This window comes from Echinops telfairi, unplaced genomic scaffold, assembly GCF_000313985.2.
Source record: "Echinops telfairi isolate 266 unplaced genomic scaffold, ASM31398v2 ScPeMD7_4;HRSCAF=17, whole genome shotgun sequence".
NCBI lineage: Eukaryota > Metazoa > Chordata > Mammalia > Afrosoricida > Tenrecidae > Echinops > Echinops telfairi.
Genome location: NW_022103900.1, coordinates 2,537,668 through 2,545,285, shown reverse-complemented (window position 1 = coordinate 2,545,285; position 7,618 = coordinate 2,537,668).

The window sequence follows — 7,618 nt, the reverse complement described above, 5'->3', positions numbered from 1 at the left end:
TGCGTGCTTCGGCCGAGAGTGCTCTTCCAGACAGGTCAGTCTCCGGGCTCGCGTGGACCGGTGGAGCCCACAGGAGCTCAGCTCAATGAGCAGAGAGGTCGTGGCCGCATGGGCCCTCTTGTCTGTTTCGATGGTCTGTCCTGACTATAGAGTTTAAGGAGTGAGAGAGGAGTAGAAGTTAGGAAATGCACCCCCTAACTGCTGAGCTTGTCAGCCAGTTTGGGAAGTGGAGGCGGAGAGTGGGAGGAGAGAAAGGGACATACAGCTCCCTTCTTCTAATATTAAATTCCTTGTTTCATAATCTCCACTCCAGAGAGTCTGACTGCAGTCTGCTTTGTAAAACTGGCAACTGACCCAGGAGCCCTGTTTCACGCTAAACCAAACGCCAATCTTGCTGCCATTGAGTCACTTGCTCCCTCGGAGCGACCCCCTGGGGGCTTGCAAGTTGGTAACTGTTTCAGGGGACTGTTTAGAAAACCCTGCGAAGCGGTTGATGGCTTTGAACTGCCGACCAAGTGGATCGCAGCCCTACACACCAGCGGTCATCCTTTCCTGCTAGTCGGTCGGAAATGTCGAGAACGGCGACGTGTTCCGATCTCTGACACTAACGAGCTTCACACGCCCACGCAGGAACGAACACTTCTAGCTGAACCCATTAAGAATTAAGCACAGTACCGTCGACCTAGCCAGAGTGTCTGAAAGAGGGGATGAGAAGACAGTCAGGCACAGGTCATCATTTCAGAAGGAAGCAGGGAAACAAGCATGGGAAGAGAAGGAATTCAAGCGAAGGGCAGGGAACTTTGGAGAAAGGAGAGCGCAAAGGAAAAGGCAGAGCCGGTACAGCGGGCTGCAATGAAGACAGGGAAGTGTGCTTCCTTGCTTTTTCTCGTGGGATCGGCATTGTCTATTGTATTTTATAGAGATGTGGGGCTGGTCACAGTAAAAAGTAGGCAACTTCCTTTAGAACAGTATTTTCTAAAGTGAGCGTTATTGCCCTCTGGGGAGTGCCTGAATGACCCAGGGGCGGGGCCGGGAAAAGCAGATGCTTACACTTTATCCTGGATTATGTGCTATAGTGCAAATGTTTTTCATTGCCGGGTGAGGGAGGTGGGGTGGGTGGGTGCCGAGTAGTTTTGTCTTGTTTTTTTCTGATAAGGAAGTGATAGGCCAAATAAGTTTGGGAACCTTATAAGTTCCAGCAACTGCACATGCATAGGAAACAACAACAACAAACAATCTGGATAAATGTGTATCAACTTGCTAACTGTGGCTACTGGTTGGGGGGGGATAGTTTTTCTGGGGAATCTTCTCTATATTACACATTTCTGTATTTTTGGAATAATCTTCAAAGAAAAAATATATAGAGAAAATAACCAATTGCAGACTTTTTTTTTCATTCCCACAAGATCAAGAGAATATTTTCTTTTCTCTTACAAGAGTGGATTCTCTAAAACCAAACTCACTCCTATCAAGGCGATTCCAACGCAGTGTGTTAATCTGGGTAAACTAGGGAAACAAAACCACAGAAACTCATATATATCTATATGGGAGAGTTTTATATAAAGGGTAAGTATACATTAAGAAAGCATCCCAACCCAGTGCTGTCCAAGCCCACAAGTCCAACATAAACCCATATGTCCAACACCAGTCCATAAAGTCCTCCTCCATCTCACAAAACAGACGCAATGATGCAGACTGCAGGAGGAAAGCCGAGTCAGTGAACGTGTACGCATCTCAGCGCTGGCAGGGGTCTCCACATGGCTGCTCCAGCACCCAGGGCTGCATCGGGTTAGGTCCAAGTCCACGTGGCTTCTCCTCAGGGATGTCTTGCAGGAAGTGAGCCTTGCCAGCTGAAGCAGGGAACTGGTCCGACCATCAGAAAGCAAGAGACCTGAGAACTAGAAAGGTGAGGCTCACTGAGCCATTTATCTCTCCACCCTTCAGTTAATCCCACGTGTTTATTGGCCGGAGTGGCACAATAAACCTTAACTATCTCACACAGCAACCCTATAGGGCAGAAAAGAACTGCCCTTGTGGGTTTCCAAGACTGTAAAGTTGTAGGGAGCAGACAGCCTCATCTTTCTGCCAAGGAGCAGCAGGTGGTTTCAAACTGCTGACAAGGTTAGCAGCCCAACGTATAGCCTGTTACACTACCAGGGAGTGGGTACATTATTTCCCCTTTTCTCAGTTTTTATAGAAAGTAAAGATTAAAAACCAATCAAACCCATTGCTGACTGATAGTCACCCTCTATGGGTTTTCCAAGGCTGTAAACTTTTATGGGAGCTGACAGCCTCACCTTTCTCTGTGTAGCAGTTTGGTGGTTTTGAATGATTGACCTTGGGGTTAGCAGTCCAATGCTTACCCAACAGAGCTACCAGAGTTTTTCGTGAAGGAGATTAAACAAATAAGCGTACGTAAATGGAGTTCAGTATTGTTCTCAGTTCTTGGCCATCAGGAATGACAGGCGCCTGACCCCTGACCTCTGGCATTGCTCTTAGGGGCCTTCTAGTCTCAAGGGACTCATTTAGTCCATGTGTGTGAACAATGTGTGAGCAGGTAATTCTCAGCTTCCAGATCTGTTTAGGAACAATGACAGTCTCATACCTCCTTGAGGCATAAGGGGCACAAGCTTATTAAGGGATTGCGACATTCTTTGGGAAATGTCTTATCTTCCCACCATACTGTGAGTGGAAGTCTTTCTTCACTCTCCAGAAGCAGATAAGCAGGTGCTCTTTCCCTGGGATTTATACATTTGGGAAGGGAGGGCAGCCTCCAATCTGACAAAAATTCTATTTTGCTTCCACACTTTGCCTTAACCCAACTTCTCTCATAGCCAGTGCCAAGAGATGAGGCCAGGAAATGTCACCCCTCAACCCTGCATGGCTCCAAACCCAACCCTGGCCAAAGCAAGCAGCACATCCAGCGAGTAGGCAGAGGGACACCCTCCTAATCTTCCCCACCCTTACCCCCAATCCCACTCAAGTTAGCCACAGCTTCAGAAATGGGCACTTTATTATGGTAAAGTATTGTCCCTGCTTAAAATCTCCCCCAATCTCCGGAGCCAACAAGTTGAGCCCGCTTGAAATGGATGGTGCCCAGGTTGGGCCTGTGAACATCTCCCTTGGGACATTCAATGTTTTGGTCTTATCTCACCACTAAATTCTCAGTGCCTGCTCTCATTCGACACACCCCCCCAAATTTAGGTCCCAATTTTTCCCCTCCCCCCACCTCCCCCCCCCTCTCCCTTTTCCTGACAGCCTGCTCAGAAGGTTGCAACATGGGACTAGCTAAGCCCAACTGGTCTATTGTTATAAATGGTGTAGATCCTTGAAGTCTTCTGAATTTTATGGTCCAATGTAGGAAGCTCAGGCTGGATTCTGGTTCGAGTGGGGTGGTACCTACCGTTTCATTTGTCAGGAATTGCATGAATGAGAAAATGCCATTAGATCAAATATGGGAGAAGTGACTGAAATTGGCATTTAGGTATTTATTGATGAGCTGCTTTCTTGGAACCCAATTCTCCTGGCACCTTCTTGCCTTTCTGCTTTATTGTGAGTGGCGCTACCATTCCCCTCCCTGCTGGCCTTGCTACTGCTATAGATCAAGGAAACAGGGCTTGGCCTGGCAGCAGAGAGAAAGCCACACAACAGTTATGTTTTCTCACAACTGTTTCACAGGCGGTGGTGTTACTTTTCCTCACCACACAGGAGATACTGACACATTTTCTCTATGACGACCCTAGATTATCCAGCCACATGTCTGTGATTGTTTCAAATAATTGGTATAGGACATATGACAGTCTGCAGACCAGTTGGCTAGGAGAGCCTCTTAGGAACTATCTGCCTAAACATAATCATTTGAAGCTGGATCTTAACTCGGACAATCAGGTATTGAGATGGGTCCTTGCTGTAGGCAGAAAATTGCATTTACACAAGCCTCCTAGTTCATGGAAGGAAGTGTAAATAGAGAAAAGCATTTCTGCACACTAAAATTGAACAGATTATAGGGCAGGGCTGGGAATCGTCTTCGCCGGCCACAATTATCCTGAAATCAAATCCCTGGGCTAATTTTTCTGATTGAGATGGCAAAACCAAGAAGCAGGGTCAGGAGGGAGAAGGGAGGCACCTCGGGCCAGAGGATAAACCTTTTGGGCTTCTGGGACCCATTGAGACTGGAAGAATAAGCTCTGAGATTTTTGCCCTGAGACACTCTGTAAACCTTGAACAGACATGATTCCCTGAAATCACCCTTTAGCTAAATAGCAGGTTAGGTCCCAAAGTAAAGAATTCCATGCTTGAGAACCATGCTCTTTCACAAATCATCCCTATGAGGCCAGATGGACAACACTTGCTCTCCAGAGTAGATGGGGAGTTTGGGGGCAGAAAGGCTAAATCAGAGGGAGCGGCACCGCTAGAATGGAAATAATGGGGGTGTTGACACCGTGTGAAAAGCGTAACCAATGTCACTGTACCTCACGTGCAGAAATTGTTGAACGGGGACTGGTTTCGCCATGTAGACCTTCTCCAAAAAAAAAAAAAAAAAAAAGCCAAGTCCACAAAAGCCCTATGGGTCCCAGGGAACCCATTTCCTCCATCAGGCTACAGAGCATGCTCTGGACCCAGCAAGAAATACCTCATTGTTTCAGTCCATTTCACAACCTGTTCACATAGAACACTTTTCTTTGATAGGTATGTAGGCATCTTAGTTTTTACAGCCTACATTTTTTAGTATGTTTCATTACAGGCCATCCTAACAAACATATAGAAATCTGAACTTATGAAGCAAATTACTAGATGAAGCATTACAAACAGTTTGTTTTTAAAGGGATGTACTTTCTGGTGCATAATCCCTTAAGGCATTTTAAAAACATGAATACTGAATTAAAATGCAATATATCATTGTAGAAACCTATATAATTTAAACACAGCTTTTGAAAAAAATGTATGATTTATGGCTCAGGAAATACCATTAAGTAGGATAAGGAGAAAGAAAATGACTTCAAACAGTATGCAATTTATTTATTTTTTTGTAAGCCAAGAGAAAAACATTTTAAAGATGATAATGAAAACATGGTCTATTAAGAATGAGGGCAAAAGACAAAATAATATCACAATGAATAAGAGCAGTTTGACATTCAAGAATGAGTTTTAAACACTGAATCTGAAGGTATTAAGAAGTTACCCTTTATAGCTTGAGCCCTGGTTTTCAAAAAGAATTGAAGGTTTTAAGAAGCCCAAATACAGAATCTGAGTAAAGGTGAGATTCAAGTGAGTGAAGAATCACACCATGATGAACCTTCATTTCACAGGTGGGAAGGTGGGCAGAAAGGGAAGAGAAGTGACTCTGTAGTGGTTACTCACCCAAAAGCATTCCACTGTTTGGAATGTCCAGGATAATAGAATGTGAGGAATGCAAGGGATCAGTAGATGTCAGCAGTCTAGACTTTAATCCATTGGTCAGTGTGTCTATGTCTCAGTGATGATTTGGGAGGACCACTGCTGGCAGTATCACAAGGATATGGGAGGAGAGACAACAAATCAAGGCTGCCTGAATGCGCTACTCTCACCTGGACTGTTTCACAGCTGCTTCATTTCTAGTTCATCCTGGACATCCATAATCTGTAGTGAACTTATTGCTGGTTTTCTCATTGGATTCCACTATACTCAGCCCTCCAAGTGTTTCCTTTTCCTTCTAAACTGCTGAGCGGAATCACATCAACGGGTGTTCTATTTCAGATGTGATTACAGTTGGGCTCAATGTCTCTGACATTTTGATGACGACTTCAGGGTTTCTCCCACCCCACTACCTCCCGTCAACACACTTTGAGAGACTCTGTGCCCAGCTGTCAAGCTGTACTCTGACTGCTGATTTCAGTTATAGAGAAGAGAGATTTACTATGAAAAAGACCTGGCTTGCTGGTCAGTTAGAGACTGGTGGAATCCCTAGGCTATGGACCGTAGGGTCACCCTTCAGGTCTGGAAATTTAACTCACCTTGATAACACAGTTTTCAGTCAAAAAATAGACAGGTGTATAAAGGGAATGATAACACCAGAGAGGTAGGCACACTTTAATATCATCAACCTTCTGAGATCAAAAGGGTAGCATATACCCAAGTACAAAGTTCAGAAGAGTTAGGAAAAGAGGAATGGAACCAGGAAACACAGGAAGTGAGATAAGTCAGTTACAATGTGAAGAGTGCAATGAATGACACGAAACAAAGTGGGTTCGAATAGTTGAGTGGAAAACGGATCTGCTTTGTAAACCTTCACCAGACTCACAATAAAAAGGTTATGTGTGTGTGTATACACCTACACACACATATATCTCAAGACAAATTTACCATCATTCAAAAAGCCTCTGAAATTAATCTGAGTTTGGAAAAGGTGGGGCTTGAAGTGACCTGCAGGAGTTCTACATCTTATTTACTTTGGTGGAGACATATTTACCTTTCAGGGTATCCCCAAAGCACCCCAAAGTGGGTCAAGAAGAACTGCATGTGTCCTCTAATGAATTGGCAAAATCCACTCACCTTAAAAGAGGCTTTCTGGTCATTAAAAAGCATGAGCTTGAGGTAAGTGCTCTAAGATTTGATGGTTACGAGTGTGGAAAGCAAGTTCTAACAGTGGGTATATGATTCCGTTTCTTAAATGTGTTTGCACAGATGAGCATGTAAAAGGCGAAGGGCTGCAATGATGCACACAGTGATTAACTGCCGGGAGGGAGTGTGGTGTGTCCAGATGAGCTACAGGATTTGCACTTTTTCCTTGAATCACTTCTGAATGGTTTTGATTTTTCGCAGTGTGCAATTAAACAAAATCTTTCTAATTCATTAGGAGACATCGCCCACATTCAAGAGACTCTTACCAACCTTTGTTGGTGGCTGTTATGTAGTTATTCTGACTCATGGAGACCCTATTGTATTTAAAGTCCAGGAAAGTGGTAACGTTGTCGGCTTGCCTGGGTCCGTGGAGAGTTCAGTTTCTTCTTCGCACCTTTCACTGGCGCTGGATTGATGAAGGAAAAGACTTGGCCCAAGAAAGGCTGGGACTCTAACCCAGCCCGCAGGTAAGAACAGCGAGACTGGTTAAGTATGGGCACCATCGTCACTTGACTCATCCGTGGCCTTCTGTAGGATCCATCTCTTGGCAGCCCAAACGGCAGGCGGCATCCCCTCATTCTAAAAGTCACATTTAGGATCAAGACTCCGCTAAGACTGCCGAGCGGGAGGTAACCTTGGAGAAAGGAAACACATCCACTGGGTACCTGGCATACATCATGCAGCCGCACACGGAATCTGTCCTGTCTGGCGGCTCTGCTGACTAATGGAGACTCTGGGGCAGCCAAAGGGCAGCTGGTGACTTTGAAGCAGATTTTACCTTTCAGCTAAGTCCAGGGAAATCATTTGCAGCAAAGTGGTAGGCGATGCGAAGTACTACGGTGAACGCTAAATCGTGCTTTTTTTTTTTTCTTCCCAACTTCACATTTCCATGCACCAAAATGTGGATGTTTATAAAGATCCGATACCACGCTTACCTGACTGGCTTCTTCCATCCCACCTGCACGCGGGGCTTGGAGCGTGCGCGCGAGCTCGGCTGGAGCCCGCCTCTCGCGGCCCG